This window comes from Euprymna scolopes, chromosome 13, assembly GCF_053919585.1.
Source record: "Euprymna scolopes isolate OS-2025 chromosome 13, ASM5391958v1, whole genome shotgun sequence".
Taxonomy (NCBI): Eukaryota; Metazoa; Mollusca; class Cephalopoda; order Sepiida; family Sepiolidae; genus Euprymna; species Euprymna scolopes.
In genome coordinates this window covers 145093422-145115847 of record NC_136494.1, presented here as the reverse complement: position 1 = coordinate 145115847, position 22426 = coordinate 145093422, and the positions used below count along the sequence as shown (strand labels likewise).

The following is a 22426-nucleotide window of genomic DNA, read 5'->3' as shown; positions in this document are numbered from 1 at the left end:
AACAGTGGTTCATTAAAATTGTGGAGTCTGCGTTCGTGCCTGGTCCACAAAGTATGGAAATAAAAAATTAAAAAAAAAAAAAAAAACGTTTACAAGTGTTTTTGATATAGATGTACATAATAATACTTTGGTAAGTATGTTTTAACTTAAATAGGGATGGTATAATAAAATTGTGGGGTCTGCGTTCGCACCTGGCTTCTATAGAATGGAAATAGGCACAAAGTTTAATAAAGACTTTTTATATCTATCTGCGTAAGTATACTTTAATAATTATTTTTCAGTTTTAAGAAATATGGTATAATAAAATTATGGGGTGTTCGTTCGCACCTGACCTCCATAGAATGGAAATATGTCACAAAGTTTAGCAAGGTTTTTTAATATAGATTCACAGAATATTGTGATAGGTGTTTCAGTGTGAACAGGTATGGCATAATAAATTATGGGGTTTATCTATTTTATTTTTACTTTCATCATATTTTGCTTTGGTTTTGATACCCCCAAATTCGAAGCTCTCTCTTTACAACCCTTCCTTTTCATAACCTATCATACTTTCATAAATCAGAGTCCATTTTCTGTAGGCTGTTTTTGAACCCAGTCAACGACGGGTACTTTTGCTAGTATATATATATATATATATATATATATATATATATATATATATATATATATATATATATATAATATATATATATATATACTATTTAATTAGTATACTGCTGTTTCCGAAAAAATGATTAAAAGATTCACTTGGAATTTCCCAAAAGATTATTAACAATTGCAAGCAAGATACGAGAACACAAAATGCTGTGAAAATGCTAAGAAATGTGATTCATTACTAAACTAATTAACCGATCATTATAAATTTTAAAACACCTTGGATTTGAGGGCTACCATGTTGTATTCAACTGGGAAGTAGGACAGCAGATCAGTGTTCCAGAGGTGGGCAGCAATAGGAAAACATGGAAGGTTTGTGAATATTTTTAGAGTTCTTGTAGTTATTTTTCTAGTTATTTAAAAATTGTATGAAACCAATTCATTTACGTTACTAAGTTCACAGCTGCATGTGTTGTAGTGAGTCACTCATCTATAAAAATAAAACAGTAGATGTATGTTTGAGTGTGTGAAAATATTTAACCGATTAGCTCTTGAACTACTGGTCACATAACACTGAAATTAACAGGAAATAACAATCTTACACCAAGGATGGTTTATAACGAGTAAAATCTTTGTTTGGATGAATGAATAATGCGTGCAGACATATTTTGGCAAGTTGAAACGCAAAATGTTCATTTCAACTTGTCAGCATATTTCTATTACTTTCATGCATAAATACATAATTTGAAGTGGTTTAATTTTAAATATTTCTTATCTTTCTGCCGATAGTTCAAACAGCAGGAAACGTGGCTAGAGCACTAAATGTTTGAGTTTTATTCTAGTTGATGGTACCCAAGTCAATTATTTTTATTAAAACTTTGGAAATCACTACTATATATTAGGTACAATATAATATTCAATGGAGAATTGGCTCTGTAATAATAAATACGAAATATGAATGAATTAAAATATATTTAAGCCTATTTTACGACCAGGCAAGGTCAGGTACCCCCCCCCCCATACTAGTATATAAGAAAAGACATCCTGGTTTCTTGGTTAGAAAAGACAATTTGATTTCTTTATGTGCTCTTTTATCGGAGTCTCTTAAGTGCAGCAGTTGCACTTCCATATGCTACACCATAGCACGGCTATTGACGACGGCTGTAAAGATGAAAGCCTGATGAAGCGAACAATCTACAATCTTAGATGATTATCCGTGCGAGAAGCAATTATAGGTGGAGGATCGTCTGCCACATCAGAAATTGTTCAGAGTGAACGCACTTTGGTCGATTGATGATAAATATTTAGTTTTATGCCCATTTTACATACTTGCATGTAAAGTTTGGAAACAGGTTTTGTTGCAACTTTAACTTATGATTAGTGGTAAAGTTAAGGTATTTTTTTTGGGGGGGGATGGGGCTTGCCACTCGTACCTAGGGTTAGAAGTCGGGCTTAAGGGAGTTTTTTTTTGTGGAGGAGGAGTATAGTTCACTCTGATTTAAGATTAATGGTAGAGTTAAAAGCACTTTTGTTTGAAGATAAGAGATATACTATTCATTTCAGTAATTATTTATGGGAGCAACTGGACTCATGAAAAAGAATTTCAAAAATTACCTAGCAAATATACCCGATGAAACAAGTGCAAGAAATATTCAAACAATTGCACTTAAGGGGACCGCCAGAATCTTAAAAGATCTCTCGGTTGGAACGTATGAGAGTGTATGTATCCAGTAGGATGCTTCATCTCCATTTAGAACAAAATAAAAGATCACTATCTTGTGTGTCTCCTTCAATACACTTTACTCCAGCATTTCTGCAACGTTCAGCAAATAACCAAAACAATGGTATTGAAGAGAATTTCAAATAGATTTGTAAAAAAAAAAAAAGACTCTTACAAAGATTGCCGCCTCAAACTACGTTCGACTACAGGTGTATTGTGTTTTGGTCATAAATAACAAAACCTTTGAAATGAAACACAGAAAAATGAATCAGAGTTACTCATTTTAGTATAAAAAAATATAGGAAGACACACACTTTCTTATTAAAGTCTTTATGAATAATAGGCTTCGTTATTAATGTGTACTAATTCACCGAGGGAGAGAGAGAGAGAGAGAGAATGGATTAATCTATTATTCATGATAAAATTTAAATTTCTTTTTGCTGAAAAACGACTAAAGGAGACAATTTTTGTGATCAGCACAATTATGTTCTTTTATTCTGCAAAAAAATTAACATTTTCATAGAATCGGATTCAACTGCTGATTTGGGGGGGGGGGGTCCAATTTGGTTGAATTCCAATCTTATGATACAAGTGGCGAAATGTTGGATGACAAAGATTTACCCCACCCCCACCCAAGCCTCATTCACAAAGATTCTCATTGTGGCATTCGCAAAAATACAATCCAGCAAAAGAGTAATTACTCCTTCTCCTCTTCCATATTTGACAACTTTTTTAGAATGAAAACAATTCTTTTAAACTTATTTCTAAAACATTCAGTCGGCTAATAACAGAAGAGTCGGCAATCACGCATATTAACTGACTAGAGCCATTGCTTATAACTTTTGCTCATTTTCAACAAGCATAAAACCAATTATTTTAATATGAAAAAGCATTTCATGTACGTTATCACTTTTCACACACAAAAAATTGTCCTGTAATCAATTAATCTGAAGTTGCTAAAACTTCACCCATTTTATGTGTTGTTCCAAAATCAGCTTATGTCGACCCACCGACTAAAACAGTACAATTTTTATAAAATATATTTCAAGGAAATTTTTAATAAATACATTTCTTGACAATCGTAGGATAAATGGAAAATTTAGCCGCCCGAAGTTGATGTCACTTGGGAAAATAAAAGTGCGAAATCCGGATATATGAAACGAAATAAGTTTTTAATAGTTCAACAATACCAACAAACGACTATTTTTTGCGTCTTATTTTCCAACTTTTCTTTACCGAAATCTTTTGGAAGAGATTCGTTTATTAAACGAGAATTAAAATAAAACTGGACATTTTGTTTTTAAATAAAATAGAATCATTAAAAAAAAATAATTGTAACTTAAAAAAAATCGTATGAATTGATTGAATAACTGCATGAAGTCATCATCGTCAGGATTAGTTTAGTGGTTTCGTATTTTCGGACATGTCTGCTCGTTCACGTATTTCACAATTACATAAACTAAATTAAAGTTTTGAGTTTTGACAAATAATTAAAATACTTAAAATAATATTTCACAAAATGTTTTATTTAAATTGCCGGTTAATATATATCTGATGGAAATACTCAACAGGAGTTTTCTTTTATTCATAAAAAATAAGCCATGATTATTTTTCTTATGATTTTATTTTACTCAAATTATCGCTAAATGAACGAATCTCTGATACGGTTGGAAAGGGTATGAATCCCCAATTCACACAACTACAGATAGAATAGCAACTAATGTTCAATTAATCGTATACGAATGGTGTGCTTCAGAATTAAATAATCTGAAATGGGTTGATATGTCAAAACAAACTAATAAACAATTTTCAGCAGGAGTGAAATTGTGAGTGTGTGCCCGTGTGTGTCCGCGCGCATGCGCATGTACGTGCGTGTGTGTGAGTGCATGTATGTGAGTATGTGTGTATGTATGTGAGTGAGTGTGTGAGAGAAAGAGAGAGGGGGGATAAAATTGTTTGTTTTTAATGATAATGTCTGAACGTCTTTTGTTTTATTCCAGACTGTTTATTATCTGTTAGTTTAAACGCACAAAAATTTAAACAAAAATAATCAGTAAACGAGAAAACAGAAAGAACCATTTCAATTGGCGTCTGTCCAAAACGCAGAATATAATAAGTGTTTAACTGACTAGTGGATGGGCAATCCAAAGTTGAAATTCGGTTTCGAAATCAAACTTTTGGTCAAGAAGTTATTTCGAAATCAAAGGGGTGGATTCTTGGCCTTTGAAATTCCCTCCCTGCTCCCCCAACCGTACCAACATGCAAAAGTTTAAATGTAATGTGAACAAATATTTTGCTATGCAGTTGCCCCTTTATAAATCTGGTCCCTATTAGAGTAGCCTCTTATGATTCAGTGAGAATATGGCTTGTTTGGAGATAAACAAAAATAGTTAAAATCAGATAAAATAAAAGTAAAACTGAAAAATCTATTAATTTCTTATAATATTGATCTGCCTCCTTGCAAGGACATTTTTTTTTTCATCGTTACAGCAAGTAGTTGACAAAGTTGGTTGTACAGGCTGCATGACGTGTTACGTTCATGGGTTAGTTATCGGAATACGGACGACACAGACCTTAGTGAAAGAGCAACTTTATTGAGCGGCCATTTTACATTAAGTAATCTTAAGTTAAGTTTTTATAGAAGAGTTATCTAGGAAGGGGAGAGGACTAGGGAGGGAAGTGGCGGGGGTTTGGTTACTCGCGACATGAGGGAAGGTCAGTGGTAGAGGGCGCCCATGCCAATGTTACGGAAGATCTAGAGAAAGTATTATAAATTGTTAGCTGTACCTACCAGGTGTTGTCCGGGATGCAGCGAAGTCTAACTTTTGTTTGCACACTTTTAAGATAGACAAGCCCTATTATATTCTTCAATTTAAAATTAGTTATTCCCCTTGCTGATTTTTTAAATTTTATTTTGTAGGTGATTACTAAAAATGTTTCATATTAGCAAATAACCAGGCTAGACAAAGTAAATTTTAAAATAAATTGTAACTAATATATATATTTTTTTATTGAAATCCTTTAAGATTATGATTAGTTGGCCAAAGCCTGGTAAGACAACAACGATGGAAGGCAGTAATTACCTGGAATACAGTAAGAGACTCAGCATTCCTATCCCGTCACAGTTAATTACCTGAAGAAGGCCAGAGGATAAGTTGGCCAAAACGTGGTGAAATAACAACTTGCCCCCATACTTACAAAACTGTTTAAGTGTTGCCTTAAGGAGAAGTGCCTCCCAACACCCTGGAAAACCTCATCAATATGCCCTGTATTTAAGAATTCAGGTGATAAGTCATCTCCCTCTCAGTACAGACCAATAAGTCTCCTGTATGTCATGAGTAAGTTGCTGGAATCCATATTAAATAGAGAAGTAGTCAACCACCTCAGCAGAAATAACTTTCTTAGTGACATGCAATATGGTTTCTGTTCTGCCAGATCTACAGCAGATGTGCTAACGGTTATATCTCATAGGATTAGTGAATCTCTTGAAAAAGGCTTCCTTTCTAAGGCAATTGCTCTTGACATATCAAAGGCCTTCGACAAGGTATAGCATAAGGGCCTACTTCACAAGATTTCCAGCCACGGTATAACTGGAAATGTTTTCTCAATCATTAAATCATTTCTTTCTGATAGGCTCATAAGAGTAGTGGTTGATGGGTAGAAATCAGAGGCCCACAGTATTAATGCTGGAGTCCCTCAGGGGTTCATCCTGAGCCCAACTCTCTTCCTGATCTACATCAATGATTTCCCAAAACTCATACTAAAATCATTCGTTGACATTTATGCTGCTGACACTACCCTCTATGGCAACACATCAAAGGCCGTAAATGACAAAGTTCTCTCTGATTCTCTCTTCTCTGATCTTAAGCATGTGGTACAGTGGGAGAAGAGGTGGCTGGTTACTTTTAATACATCTAAAACCAAACTCCTATCTTTACATCATCAACGCTCTGATCCCCATCTGCCATCAATTTAAATGGATGGCTCTCGTCTAGGGGGAGGCTCCATGTTTTGATAAGCTTCTGGGTTTGACCTTTACTCCTGACCTGAAATGGAACATGTACATCAAGTCAGTTGCCAAGATCGCTGGAAAAATGGTAGGATCCTTCTACCGCAGGTCACTGCTGATGCAATTCTCTATCTATATAAAAGCCAAGTATGTCCAAGGATGGAGTACTGCCGCCACATCTGGGCAGGAGCTGCTAAAAACAGCCTATCCTGCCTTGACAGAGTACAAAAAAGGCTTCGTGGCTTAGTGGGTGATGCCTTTTTCTCTTCCCTGTAACCTCTCTCCCACAGAAGAGACGTTGCGAGCCTGTCTTTGTTTTATCGTTACTTCCATGGCAAGTGCTTGTCTGAGCTGCATATAGAGATTTGATAAAGTGGTATTTTTAATTCATTTTTAATTAAAAAAAACAAAAAAAACTACTGGATGCCCCAGTATAAGTGTTTACAATTTAAGATTCTGTCAAGAAATCCTAAACCGTTTCATTTATGTCAATAAATTATGTTTTTATTGTAATCGCATATTATTATCAGTGATATCAGGAAAGGGTCCATTGAAAAAACCGAAATCTCCATACTTTCTCACAACCAATATTGTTCAGTGAACAAATTTACATCATAAAGGCAGAAATGCCATTTATAATGAAGCTTCTATGACTATTCATAACATAACTTTTACTGTGAACCAATGTACACAACTCATAGTAATAATCGGTTTGGTTTAATTTTGTCTCTCTATACTACTACAAGTGCATGTTAGTATGCCACCAACCCTAATAAACGAAAATTAATTCAGTTACCCCCCTCCCCATTGTCCAATTCAAATTTCCTTAAAGAAAGATAGCATTTACATAAGCAAAAATATTAGTAATACAATAATAGCACACGAAAAACAGTAAAACAAACGTAGGAATAATTTAAGATTTGAAATAAGTGAAAAATGTTTTTGAAAATCGTGATTTATCGGATTGTACTTACATTGTATTAGATTTGAGGATAGAATTAAAGTCAGTAATTTTTTAAGGAATCAAGAGTTTTTTTCGTATCAAAATTAACAAAAATGAATATATCAAACGGAAATGTTAATCACTTCCAACTGATTAACATTTAGTCTTAGTAATGTTTTGAATTTTTGAGATGAGGATTAAGAATTTGTTTTATTTGGAATTTTTAGGCTATTGTTCTCACCTTAGATGTTATTCACGCGTTTGTGTTGATGTGAACTCTGATCTTATGTAAATGCGTCTTGTCAAACTCAAGATTCAATACGGAATTTTGAATCGAACACTTTATTTAATCAATCCATGAACAAAGCTTCTTTCTTAGAACTGCACGCCTGTGGAACTCTGTTCCGTCTGCCTGCTTCCCACTGGACTACAACTTGGATGTCTTCAAGTCCAATGTTAACAAATTCCTAATGAACCACCCCCTTAAGTAAACACTTCATCAAATCTCCACACTAACGTAATGTACTTGCAATAACCCTTATCCCTGAGTGGCTTCCGCGCTTTGATAAGTGGTGATCACTGTGCAAAAAAAAAAAAAAAAAAAAAAAAATTGGGGTAGTTTGTTTTTATTCTGTCAGCATTGACCGGGTAGAAATAATTTGTAATTTATTTTCTTAATATCGCCCATAGTGAGAAGTGAACCTTCAACCTCCAGAGAACTTATTGCTTTTATCAGTTGTGCCACATGTTCTGGAGTCTAACAAGACACACATAAAGAAGGTTGGAGGTTACTTTGACTGAAATGAAGAGTAATCTGAATAATTCAAAATCTCCAAAAGTTAAAGAAATTCATAAAATTAAATCTCATTGGATTTATTTGGAATCAGTAAAAGACAATGTCTAATTGTGTAGACATGTAAGAATCTTAGAATTAAAGAATTGTCTTTTAATTAGAGATCATTTAATACAGAAGGAGAAAAGAAGTTAGACCGAACCAGTTGGTAGAAAATCTTTTTAAAGTTAAAGTCTTTATGTAAAGAAAGAAAAATAGAACAAGAAAGAGAAAAAGAAGAAAAACAGAAAAAAAAAAAAAAAAAGAAGATTTCCAACTTGATCAGGCGAAGCAATAAAATGGCTAAGAGGCTGCTGTAAAAACGCTTTCTCATGTCAGAGATTGAAAGCAATTTAATTGATCCACAAACTTAGATTTTACAAAGTTTATATCACAGGTTAGTCAAGTGCAATTGGTAAAATGGATATTGACTGGATTATAAAATCAGCAACCAGAGTTCAAGTCCCATTGAAGTTACCGAGTTCACTTTGCTTTTATACTAAAACTGTGGAGTCAGACATCAATTCAACTCAGACTCCTGAAATTTTATATGGTCTAACTCTGGCCCAATAAATTTTTAAAGCTTTGGTTCCGACATGAGAAATCTTACTCGTAATAATTTTTATATCATTACTTATAACATTTGATATCTTTAAGATGATCGGAGCCATAAATTTTATCATCTTGTTTTTTTTTTATTATTGAACTAAATTTAAAGAATTGCAATAAAAGTGGTACATATGTTAGATGATATGGTTAAAAGTTATTATCGATCTATCTGTCTATCTATCCATCCAGTGATATTGTTAAAATAGTTCAGATTATTTTTTAAAGAATAAAAGCTACTCATGAATAACGATTAATGAAATTCTGTATCAGAGGATTCTAAACGATGGATGGAATGTAAAAAAAAAAAAAATTATTTTCATTGTTTTGACTCTCTAGTGTGTATCTGTTGATATGATGTGTGATGTGTTTCTCGGTTGATTAACTGTGTCTAACTGTCGGATATATAGTCGAGCGTAAAAACAATAAGAATATTCTGTTGTCATAATACTAATACTAATTAGTATGTCTTTAGCTACTCTTCAATAAAAGTCACTTTGTGTGTGTGTTCCTTCCTCATAGGTTCTGAAACGGCTGAGCCTTTATTTTCCAAATTTCACACAAACCCAATTTATATATCTGGCAGTGTTCTTAGATATTCTCTTTTATAGATAATAAAAGACTTTTTACAGGGGAATATTTTATGTTACACCGGCCAAGGGAGATAATAAAATCTTAGCAAATCATTTGTTCTTAAAAATCAGATTTATTATAATCTGGAGATATAGGTTAGTGGTAGATCGATTACAGTTCGAATGATCCCTATTCGAGCCCTGGTGTACATCACCCATTTTATTTTAGTTTTTCTTATTAATGAGTTCAATTTACAATAAAAGAAGAGGTACCATTTATAATCACCGCAAATCATTTCTTTGTTAGCATATTTTAAAACAAACAAAACATAAGTCAGAGGTCACTTTTCCAGGGCATTCATCGTCAAGCCCAAATATCAGCTGACGTAATATTGTAAACAAACACAGGCGGAATTTGATGAACGACATTATCTTTATTAATTTTTGTAAATTAGTCCACTGGGCAAATTATTTTTCGTAATATACAATATTCAATGAATGATTGATTCAATAAGAATACGCAATTTGCATAAATTGAAATATGTTTAAGCTTATTGTATGACCGGGAAACACCGGGCTGACAGCTAGTAACAATAATAAATTAATCAGATGTATCAATAATTAAACCGAACAGCAGTTCAGTAGCAGACAGTATATGTTACAGTAATTCAATTTAAGAGGAAATAAAACTATGGGCGCTGTCACACAAAACTTCCTCAATAGCTTGTTAATGATGCACTGCACTAGGGACAATCGTAAATTTTGGCTATTCCAGGAAACACTAAGTTTGTTCTCAGCCTGTTGTGAAGTGGTTTGTGAGAAGCAACAAAAATGAAAAATAAAATGGATGAAAACGAATCTAACAATAATAAATTATTTATTTACAACTTTAAGAAATGACTTTGAAAATGAGGCTTGCTAAGTTGATGTTGGTAATGTCTCTATTTTAATTTTCCTTATTGGGACAACATTCAGGGGCAGACAAAGGCTTCAAAATGTTTTTTTGTAGGATACAAGGAGTTATTTCTATTTTATTATTAGTTTCTAGATGAAATTTATTATCCATCTAACAATCAGAAAGTCAGAAATGCCTGACATCAGAGTCTTTGCAATACCATTTATGATAAGATTATGTCGACATTTTAAAACGCTACTGTCATCAAACTGGATTCATATTTTTTGTTGTTCTAAAACAATTTTCCAAGAACAATGAGTGATCAAGATCATTGAAGAGAAATTAAAACTTAACCTTTTCAAATTTAATAACAGATAAAATTAATTATTCAAAACTAGCTCTAGATATCCTGCACTGCTTGGAGTTCTTTTTAAATAATTTTTTTTCATGAATCATTTTTTTAAACCAAATTATATTTTTCTTTTAAATAGCAATTTGAAAAAATTAATTTAATTATTACAGTATAATTTGATATTAACAGAATAAAAAATGGTATAAAACTATAATTTTATTATTTTTTTCAAACCTCTTCCTCTAATTTATCAGATGAGGGTAGCCTCCAAAATTTTCACTGTAAATAAATATGATTTGCTAAGAATTTTAAAGCTAGAAATGACTTTCTATTCGACACTTAAATTCCTAAAGGTGACAAAGTAAATCATTTTCTTTTTCTTTTTCAACAATTAACAAAAGCTTAAAATGGTTGACTTGTTTACAAATAAACCGAAATGACTTGTGGTAGAAGTAATTTGATATATTTTTTTAATAGATTTTTTAAACAGTTTTTTTTAATACTTTATGCTATTGCATAATTATTTTCAACGAATAATAAAATGAAAAATAAAGATACACGAGACAATTTTGTTAATATTACAATCATATTCTCAAACCATCAGATCTTTAAAGTGAAAGCGACAATTCTCCTTGGTGCATATTGGGGGGGGGGGGGAAATGATCTTGTAAATATTCATGGTAGAGAATTTTAACATAATTCACTTTTGCAAAAAATGTTTTATCAAAAGTTTAATATTGTATAACAAAATAAATATCCCCTCCCCCAATCGATTTCAATGGTCTTATCCCATTCATTTAGCAAAGACATTTTACTTCAAATGCTAACTGTATTTAATTCTTTGTATTTTTTTTATAGCTTAAATGCATTTGTAAAACAATCCCTGGTTAAAATCATAATGGCTTTTAATTTCGCCTCTCCTCCTTGGATAGGGTCCAAAAAACAGTTTTCAATCTAATATATCCCACTTTTTCAACTAAGCTCCATCCCCTGTCCCATCGCTGTAATGTTGCATCTCTGTGCCTGTTTTACAAATATTTTAATGGAATGTGCTCTGATGAACTCGTACTTGTGCCCCCCCTCGACATACATATCCAAGACAAACCCGCTTATCAACAAAATCTCCTCCTTATTGTTGAGGTCCCTAAACCCCAGAAAGCTTTTTACTTTAATATTTTTTCCCACGAACAGCTAGAGTTTAGAATTCCCTTCCTACTACCAGCTTCCCTGACTGAAGTGATATGCACAAGTTTAAATGTGGGGCTGCTGTATTGCCATTTGATGAATGGATTCTGGACCATGCAGTAGCTTCTGGTGGAGCCTCTCGATGCCATAATAGTGGGTAATTGTTACGGCTTTACTTTAGGTGCTAAAAAAAAAAAAAAATTCTTTGTTTCTTTTTCTTTCTTACTTTCCCTCTCTGTCCTGCTCTAAGCAAGTCTGTCAACCTAGTCCACAAATCCCAAAACTCCATCATGAAAAGTTTCAAGAAAAAATACACGATTAAACCCGGATCTTCAACTTCCAACGTAGACCCCCACTACCATGTCTCCTTCTCCAATATCAGGAGTCTACGTTCTAACCTTTCAGAGGTTGAAACACAATTACAGGTCACTAAACCAGACCTATTATTTCTAAGCGAAACTGGCATTGGACAGACTATTCCCCTAAATGAGTTTGTAATTAAAGGATCCTCTAACTTAACTTCCAAATCTGACCTTCAAGATCGCCATGGGCATGGAATATGTGCCTATATTAAAGATGGCTTTCCATGTGGTAGGGACATCTCCAGGGAAGATCCTGACTTACCCTATATGTGCTTTCAGGTTGCACTTGCTCACACTACTGCGTTTATATTTACTCTCTATCGCCCCCACAACAGCGGAGTTACTATCTTTAAAAGCATATCTGAGAAAATTGACCACATCCTGTCTGCTTATCCTTCAGCTAACATTCACGTATGTGGAGACTTCAATGTTCACAATGTGGAATGGTTAACTCACTCAAACAAAATCGATGATGAGGGCAGATTCTGTCATGATTTCTCCATTGCCTATGACCTCACTCAGATTGTTCACGAACCCACCCGTGTGCCCGACTTTGACGGCCAGTATGCAAGTCTCCTAGACCTTTTTCTCACAACTTGCCCTGAACTGTGTTCAGTTTCCATTCCGTTTCCACTTGGATCTTCCGACCACTCTGTTTTATGAATTCAGATAAAAATGAAATGAAATAAGTTCTCAGACGTACCTCTCCATCGTACAGTATATCGATACTCTATGGCAGACTGAGATAGCTTCTGTACATTCATATTAGATCTACCTCTGCGTTCCATGTTTAAAAAGAAGGAGTCCTCTATAGTATCAGACCTGATGGAATGGTTAATTGTAGGTATTGACTTTTTCATACCCTTGAAAAAGTTCCAGTGAAAACCTAACAGCCAGCCGTGGTTCTCTCCAGAATGTGCTGCTGCCATTGCGCACATAAATCACCTTTTCCATTGCTTCAAATGTAATAGATGAGACTAAAGCTGCTTTCAGAACTGCCAGCAACCATTATAAAAAAATAATAAAGAACGCAAGAGAGTTGTATGCTCAGTCCGTCAAGTCCAAAGTAGCTGAGCAGTGGCTTGGTTCCCACCAGTTTTGGCAAATTGCAAACAGAATCCTGAAAAGAAACGTGTGCTCTATCCCAACTATCATCAATGACCTGAAGTAATCTCGTCAGCATCAGACAAAGCTAGACTCTTTGCCAAGAACCTTGCAACTAATTCTACCCTTTGCGACCAAGGCCATCAACCCCCAATATTTCCTCCTGTATCAGAAAACATGCTATGTGATATACAAATATCTGTACATGATATTGCCAAGCTAATCAAAAACCCTGATTCCAGTAAAGCAACCGGCCCTGACGGTATTCCAATTATACTACTCCAAAAACTTTAACCAGAACTAGCGCCCATACTTACAAAACTATTTAAACATTGTCTTGAGGAGAAAAAAAAGTCTAATCATTATGCTTTCATCAAAAACGAAAAAAGTTGAGATGAAGTAGCATAAACGCATTTGTACGCATATCGTCTGTGCATACATTATCCTTAATAAAAAAAAAAAATATTTTGACCAATCAGAAAACTTTCTGAATTTATTTGAAATGGTCTTTGTGAGAGCTATCTAAACCCTTTAAAAGGGGCCAGATTTTATTTCAATAAACCATTGGAGCCGAGTTGAACTGTCTACGGATCAGTGTTAAACCTTATTCATTGAAATATTTCAATCTTTTTCACTGAACTCCAATTGTAATAAGAAATCAAATGAATATGAACTTTGAAAAAAAAACTTTCAATGAATTATCATTTTATTAAGTAGAGAAGTTCTGAATTCGATTTTCCTGACCCCTGAGACTCACGGCTCTTAATTCATCGATTCAAACGTCTTCTAATGTCTCAGCTAATGAATCCCTCTTGCTTTTACAAGAATTCTAAAAATATTCACGAACATTCTATATTTTCCTATTGCTGTAATCCGTCCTTTTTAAAACATATATAAATTATCTCTTTTGTGAATGCCTTCTTAACTCATTTTGTTTTGTTTACCTGATAACATGTCTCTCGTTTTTTTTTTTGTCACATTCGATTATAAAACCTGCAAATCTTTTTCACAGAAAATATTTCTCTGAATCCGGCTCATCCTAAAAATACTTCTACCATTACAAAATACCCTAAAGTAAAACCTCCAAAAACCTGTCGTGAACACATCTCTAAAAACTAATGGCAAAGAGAAGAATGTCGATTTTAGATTTTCAGAATTTCTTTGAAAGTTGAGTAAAAGGGGAATTCGAGGCTTCTAAACATGACTGGTACTAATAGGATCCATTTAAAGAATTCTTCCATGTTGAATAAAATATGCACGAATCAAAGACAATTCCATTGTGAAATTTGAGAGATTCTTTTGTTAGATGAAGTGAATTGAAAATTCCAACTACAAAAATTGTTGAACGGAAAAAAGATGGGGGTGGGGTATAGAATTTAATGAGAATATACATTAAATAGGAAAATCTAAAAATATCATATGTTAACAAAGATAAAAATAGAATAAAAAACACTTGCTGATCTCACAAAATGTAAGACAAACATTCCAAAATTAAGCGATTTTTACTGAAAGCATTGACTTCTTTCGCACAGTGAGAAATATGACACAAGAGTGAAAAAGTGGTATAGGAAAGTCAGCAATCCTGAGCAGGAGCACTTTGACCCTGCAAAATTGCCAGGGCAGCCCCATCAGCATTCCCAGGTAGAGGCGCCTCAGGCGATTAGCAATAAAGTAACCCCTTCTCAAAGAGAGAAGGCAAAGCCTGGGAGGATGAAATTTCAAGAACTGCACATACACCGCAATCAACATGGAAAGGGTCATTATAAGAATTGTCTGAACTCTTTATTTTGGGGCCAAAGGAAAAGATCCCTGAACAATTTTTACTGAATCTGTAAATCAGAGGTCCATGCTGGGCCCAACTCTCTTCCCGATCTACATTAATGATCTTCCAAATCACATCCTTACATCATTCGTAGACATTAATGCTGATGACACTACTATCTATGGTAACACATCTAAGACCGTAAACGACCGAGTTCTCTCCAATTCTCTCTCCTCTGATCTTGAGCAAGTGGTACAATGGGGAAAGAGGTGGCTTGTTACTTTTAATGCATCTAAAACCAAGCTTTTATCTTTACATCATCAATGCTCTGATCCCCATCTAGCATCAATTGAAATGAATGCCTCTCGTCTAGGGGAGGCCCCATGTTTTGACAAGTTTCTGGGCTTGACCTTTACTTCTGATCTTAAATGGAACAACATACATTAAATCTGTTGCCAAGGCCACTGGAAAAATGGTGGGATCCTTCTATCGATCCAGTAGATATCTCACTGCTGATGCAATTCTCTATCTATATAAGAGCTAGGTACGTCCAAGGATGGAGTACTGTTGCAAGTGGCCTCTTGGCCTTGATAAGTGGTGATGCCTATGTAAAAAAAAAAAAAAAAATTTGAAAAGAGGAGGAGTGTAAAAAATAAATAAAATCGGATACTTTGCTCGGTTTGCTCATCCATTATAGAAATCAATATGTTACCAGTCATCACATTTTTACAAGCAAACTAATGGCATATAATGAACCCTCAATATCATTTGAGATCACCAGGGTACAATTATCGGATATTATCGTAAAAAAAATAAAAAAAAAATTAAATTACATCTCGGCAAACAAAAAGGAAATATAAATTCCATTTCTTTTTACAATTCTTAACTTTTGAGATAAGCATGATTGTGAGTATTTGGATTAATTGGATTAATGTTCTCATCTTCAATGTTATTTGTACAACGTTTCGATCGATGTAACCTTCGACCTTCTTCAGGTATAAAAGTCACCATGTTTGGCAAGAAAAAAAAAAGAAAAAAGGGAGTTAAGTCTACATTCTTAACATTCTAGTTAGAAATGAATTTACAAAAAATATATAAAGTTAATAAAAAATATAAGAAAAACGGTAGAATAAATCATATTAAAATTATTTATGATTAAAATTTTAATTAAATCCATTAACCAATTGTTAGTTCTTAGAAACATAAATTTATGAAAACATGAGACAATTGTCTGATTAACCCAAATTCTTTATTATTTTACTAGTTTCACGCCCGGCATTGCATGGTCGTACAATACGCTTAAACATGATATTTTAATTTATGCAGATTGCGTATGTATTATTTTAGAATCAATTTTCTATTGAATATTATATATTACGAGAAGTAATATGCCCAAAGGACTAATTCGCAAAAAAACTTAAAAAAAATAATAATGATAATGTCGTTCATCAAATGCTGTCTGTTTAAAATATCACGTCAGCTGATATTTGAGCTTGACGATGAATGCCCTGGAAAAGTCACTTCTGATTAATGTTTGGTTTAAAAATATGTAAACAAAGAAATTAGTTGTGACGATTTTAAATGGTAACTCTACTTTTATTGTAAATTGAACTCATTAATAAGAAAAAATTACAATGGTGAGGTACGCACCGGGCTTGCACAGGAGATGATTGTATCCGTAGTCGAATACTCTACTACTGACTTATATCGCCAGATGACAATAGTTCTTTTTTTTTTTTTTTTCAAAGAAGAAATGATTTGCTGAGATTTATCTCCCTTGGCTGGGGCAACATAAAATATTCCCATGTAAAAATTATTTTTTATCTATAAGAAAGATAAACTAGTTTTAGAATTGGATATTTTCGATTTAATACTCAGATGAAATTCTCTACAAAACATATCTAAGAACACTGCCAGCCATATAAATTAGCTTTGTGTTAAATTTACTAAAGATAGGTTTCGAAACGGCCGAGTCTATGAGGAATGGAACATGCACACAAACACACACAGTAACTTTTATATAATAGTAGATAGATTTTAGGGTAGGATTATAGTGAATACATTATTGTAAGTAAATGTTTAGCATATTTGACATCAGGACCAATCCTGATGCCTCAGCTACAGATATCCGAGTGTCTCTCTTTCTCTCTCTGTATATTTTTCTAAAATTTTATTACTTACTAGACCACACGTGACCTGTTGTGTCAGTACTTGTTGATTATATATATATATATATATATTTGATTTTCCACATTTTTATATACTCAAAAGGACGATGTCACCCCAACAAGCTAACGTGTTAAAAAAGCTTCAACCAGAACTTGCTCCCATACTTACGAAACTATTTAAGCGTTGCCTTAAGGAGAAGTGCTTTCCGACCCCCTGGAAGACCTCATCAGTTTGCCCTGTATTTAAGAATTCAGGTGATAAGTCATCTCCCTCTCAGTACAGACCAATAAGTCTTCTCTGTGTTATGAGTAAGTTGCTGGAATCAATATTAAATAGAGAAATAGTCAACCACCTCAGCAGGAATAACCTTCTTAGTGACACACAATATGGTTTCCGCTCTGCAAGATCTACCGCAGATGTGCTGACGGTTATATCGCACAGGATTAGTGAATCTCTTGACAAAGGCTTCCTTTCTAGGGCAATTGCTCTTGACATATTAAAGGCCTTTGACAAAGTATGGCATAAGGGTCTACTTCACAAGATTTCCAGCTACGGTATAACTGGAAATCTTTTCTCAATCATTAACTCATTTCTCTTCGATAGGCTCATAAGAGTAGTGGTAGATGGACAAAAATCGGAGGCCTGCAATATAAATGCTGGAGTCCCTCAGGGGTCAATACTGGGCCCAACTCTCTTCTTGATCTACATCAATGACCTCCCTAAACACATACTTAAATCATTCGTTGACATCTATGCTGATGACACGACCATCTACGGCAACACATCAAAGGCTGTAAATGACGAAGTTCTCTCGGATTCTCTCTCCTCTGATCTCGAGCGCGTGGTTCAGTGGGGGAAGATGTGGCTAGTTACCTTTAATGCATCCAAAACCAAACTCCTATCCTTACATCATCAACGCTCTGATCCCCAGCTGGCATCAATTGTGATGGATGGCTCTCCTCTGGGTGAGGCCCCGTGTTTTGACAAGCTTCTGGGTTTGATCTTTACTCCTGATCTGAAATGGAACACGTACATCAAGTCTGTTGCCAAGGTCGCTGGAAAGATGGTGGGATCCTTCTACCGCTCCAGAAGATATCTCACTACTGATGCAATTCTCTATCTATATAAAAGCCAAGTACGGCCAAGGATGGAATACTGTTGCCATATCTGGGCAGGAGCTGCCAAAAACAGCCTATCATGCCTTGACAGAGTACAAAATAGACTTCGTGGTTTAGTGGGGGATGCCCTTTTCTCTACCCTGCAACCCCTCTCCCACAGAAGAGACGTTGCGAGCCTATCCTTGTTTTATCGTTATTTTCATGGCAGGTGCTTGTCTGAACTCCAATCCCTGGTCCCCCCTCGCCAATCTTTCACGAAAAACACCCGTCTAGCTGAATCCACTGTGAAAAATTTTCCCCACTCTATATCTGTGCCTAAATCAAAACGCGGATTTCATGAGCAAAGCTTCTTTCTTAGAACTTCACGCCTGTGGAATTCTGTTCCGTCTGCCTGCTTCCCTCCGGACTACAACTTGGATGTCTTCAAGTCTAATGTTAACAAATTCCTAATGAACCGCCCCCCTAATTAAACACTTCATAAAATCTCCTCACTAACGTAATGTACTTGCAATAACCCTTATCCCTGAGTGGCTTCCGGGCCTTGATAAGTGGTGATCACTGTGTAAAAAAAAAAAAAAAAAAAAAAAAAAAAAAACCTTACGAGTAATCAATAGAATATCCAGAACGTGTGAGAGAATATATATATGTAATGATTTTTCCACAGCCGAACCAATGTCACAGCCCACAAGAGCCAAGAAAGCCAACAAACCGGAAGTCCAAGACACAAGTTTCGCCCTCATTTGGGCTCATCAATTAGACATATCTGCGCTCAGGATTTGAAACCCAAACCTCTTGCATGCTAGGCGAGCACTCTACCAACTTAGCAAACATGCCACACACACAAGAAGGTCTATTAACTTACACAGATCAAGCAACCCGCAGCACAGATCCAACAGTGGAAAGAACCTACCTCATATTGAACAAGGGACGAGGTATTAAACCAGCTTGTTCAATATGAGGTAGGTTCTTTCCACTGTCGGATCTGTGCCGCGGGTTGTTTGATCTGTGTAAGTTATAAGACTTTCTTGTGTGTGTGGCGTGTTTGCTCAGTTGGTAGAGTGCTCGCCTAGCATGCAAGAGGTTCGGGTTTCAAATCCTGAGCGCGGATGTGTCTAATTGATGAGCCCAAATGAGGGCGAAACTCGAGTCTTGGACTTCCGGTTTGTTGGCTTTCTTGACTCTTGTGGGCTGCAACATTGGTTCGGCTGTGGAAAAAAATCATTATATATATTCTCTCACACTTTCTGAAATTATATATATATATATATATATATATATATATATATATATCATACATACATACACACACACCAGGTTAAAGGTATTCAAGGCTAAAAACTACTGAATTTAACGAGGTTATTAAGAGTGCTCAATAAAAGAAGAGCAAGATTTTCATTAATATAAACAAATTTACATGGTCATTACAGTAGATATGCTAATGTTTAAGAAAGATGGTCAGTTAAAACCAGAAGTCTTCATCAGGTGTTTTAATAAATGGTTGCTTTCCACAGAAGAAACCAGTTCTCCGAGAAAAAAAAAAAAAAAAAAATTTATATATATATATATATATATATATATATATATATATATATATATATACACACACACACACTAACAGATATATCCGATGCCTGGTATTAAACATAACGTTAAATTCCTAATAAAAAAAAAATAAAAATAAAAAAATAAAAAAATGAAATAAAAAAAGAAACACAGACGTGTATGCGAGTATTGTTTTTTGTTTTTTTCTAAACAGTTCAATTCCTGTAAGTAAAAAAAATTACTCAAGCCGAGATCAAAACCAAAAGATAGTGTGTCAAGTACAATAACCATTAAGCCAATTTGACAAGATCTTTAAAAAGTGTTTTCAAACCTACTTATTCTTAACATAAGGACAAAACAATTGACAAACAGATGAAAATCCGATGATCTTGCCCAAGTACCAATTTTTTTAATTTTTTCCCATTTGCAGCCCTTTTTTCTGGATGAAAACCGATTAAAAAGTTTTCCACATGTCTGAATACCATATATACCAAACTTCAAGTTTGTAGATCAATATTTATCCACTCTTCATCTCTTAATTATCTACATCATTCATCTTCTTTCATTACTTGTTTTACCACGCAAGGTATTTGTCGCTTAACACATCATCCAATGTGTGCAGTAAGCAGATCCAAGCGAGATAACAGGATCCACAATTTTAGGTGTTCAACACATCATGCAATGCTGATACGAGGGGCGTGCAATAAGTAATGCCCCTGACCCACTTCCAGTTGTCTGATCTAGCTAATATTTTGCATGTGCAATGATTTATATCTCTACGAGTTATGTGGCAAATTACAGCTCTGAATTAATTGTGGTTTCTGTTTTACAGGTGTTTTAATCGAGTCAGGTGTGAAATGGAGCCTGTTGAATGTTGAGCAGTGATCCGGTTTTTGTATTTGAAAGGACGCACACCACACCACAGGAGACTTGATGAAATGAAACTTATGGTGATAATGCCCCATCATATGACCTTGTAAAACGCTGGCATCGTGAATTCAAACATGGTCGGAAGTCTGTGGAAACAGCTCCCAGACTTGGTCGCCCCCCCCCCCCTCTGCCATTGATGAGGCATCTGTCCGTCAAGTTTAGGCTGCCATTTTGGAAGATCGGTGCATTACTATTCGCCAAATAGCACAAGATGTCAAGATTAGTACAGGGTCTGTGGAAACTATTATTCATGGCCATTTGCATATGCATAAGGTGTCTGCCAGATGGATTCCCAGGTTGCTCACACCATTCCAGAAGCGAGAACGCGTTGAGTGCTCGAGGATGAATTTGAGGATGTGCCAAGATGAGTCAAAGTTTTTCAAAAGACTGATTACACAAGATGAAACCTGGGTCCATCACTATGATCCTGAGATGAAAGCTCAGTCAATGCAGTGGAAGCACTTGGACTCACCACCTCCAAAGAAGGCAAGGGTGCAGCCCTCCGCTGGCAAGGTCATGCTCACAGTCTTCTGGGACTAGGACGGAGTAGTGATGACAGATTTCCTGGCAAAGGGTACCACAATTACAGGAGCTTCACTTTTGAGGAAATTAAGGGAAGCTATCAAAATCAAGAGATGGGGCAAGATAAGCAAAGGTACCCTCTTCCTGCAGAACAACGCTCCCGTCCACAACTCGCATGTCGCCAGATCAGAAGCACATTCTCCCGACTCTCCTGACCTTGCACACTCTGACTTTCACCTTTTCTCAGCCATGAAGTTGTTTTTGAAAGGAAAGCGTTTCCCAAATGATGCAGCCTTGATTTCTGAAATCATGTCGTGGTCGGAGGACCAACCTGGGGTGTTCTACAAAAACGGTCTCCAGAGCTGCATCAAACGATGGGAGAAATGCATAACTCTGGGTGCTTCCTATGTAGAGAAAGACTAATAACTGTGCCAAGTTTTGTTGCTCTACTGCTATGGGAAGTGGGTCAGGGGCATTATTTATTGCACGACCCTCGTATATGGTCATAAAATAATCAGTGAGATTTATCGGTTCAAGGATATCAGGAGAGATAGCATTCCAGATAGTGAAATAAACAAATCCTAACACATTTCTCAATATTACAAATAAGGCATAAATATAGTTACAGAATATATTAGTAGTCTGGAAAAGGGCACCAAGGAAGAAAACTGAGCAGCAGAACTGTGCTGCCTGCCAGGACACTATATATACAAATGTAGGCAAATTTGGCCATATTTTATTGGTTTGAAAATAGTTTTTTTTTTTTTTACAAATTGTGATAAAAATTTAACCATAGAATAGTATTATAATCTTCAAAAAGCCTGAAAATGTTCATGTAGTTTTGTTTTGACTATGAGTATGTATGTGTATGTGTGTGTATATATATATATATATATATATATATATATATATATATAGTTACCACATTTTTTGACAATATTATCAGTTCCCAATATCAGCGACTATTAATCAGAATTTAACAAATGGAGGATCGTTAGAAAGCTAATGACTGAATTGTGTAGTGGGCTATGTGACATTTGCCCAGGTCGCACATTAAGGAGATCATCGATCATCCAGAGCCTATTTTTGGCACTTTTTTACACCTAGAAAATGCTTCAATCAGTCATTTGTTTTTCTAGTTTTGCATATGAATTACAAAATATCTGATATTTCCCCCAAATCTCTGGCCTTGATAGTCTGGAAGACTAA

At 35.0% G+C, this 22426-nt stretch overlaps 1 protein-coding gene across 2 annotated transcripts in view; it reads right to left on the bottom strand.

The window, feature by feature from the left end:
• The window catches only part of LOC145292217 (DCN1-like protein 3), a 315593-nt gene that overhangs the window by 108447 nt on the left and 184720 nt on the right, over positions 1-22426 (bottom strand). The gene's annotated exons all lie outside the window — the stretch shown is intronic.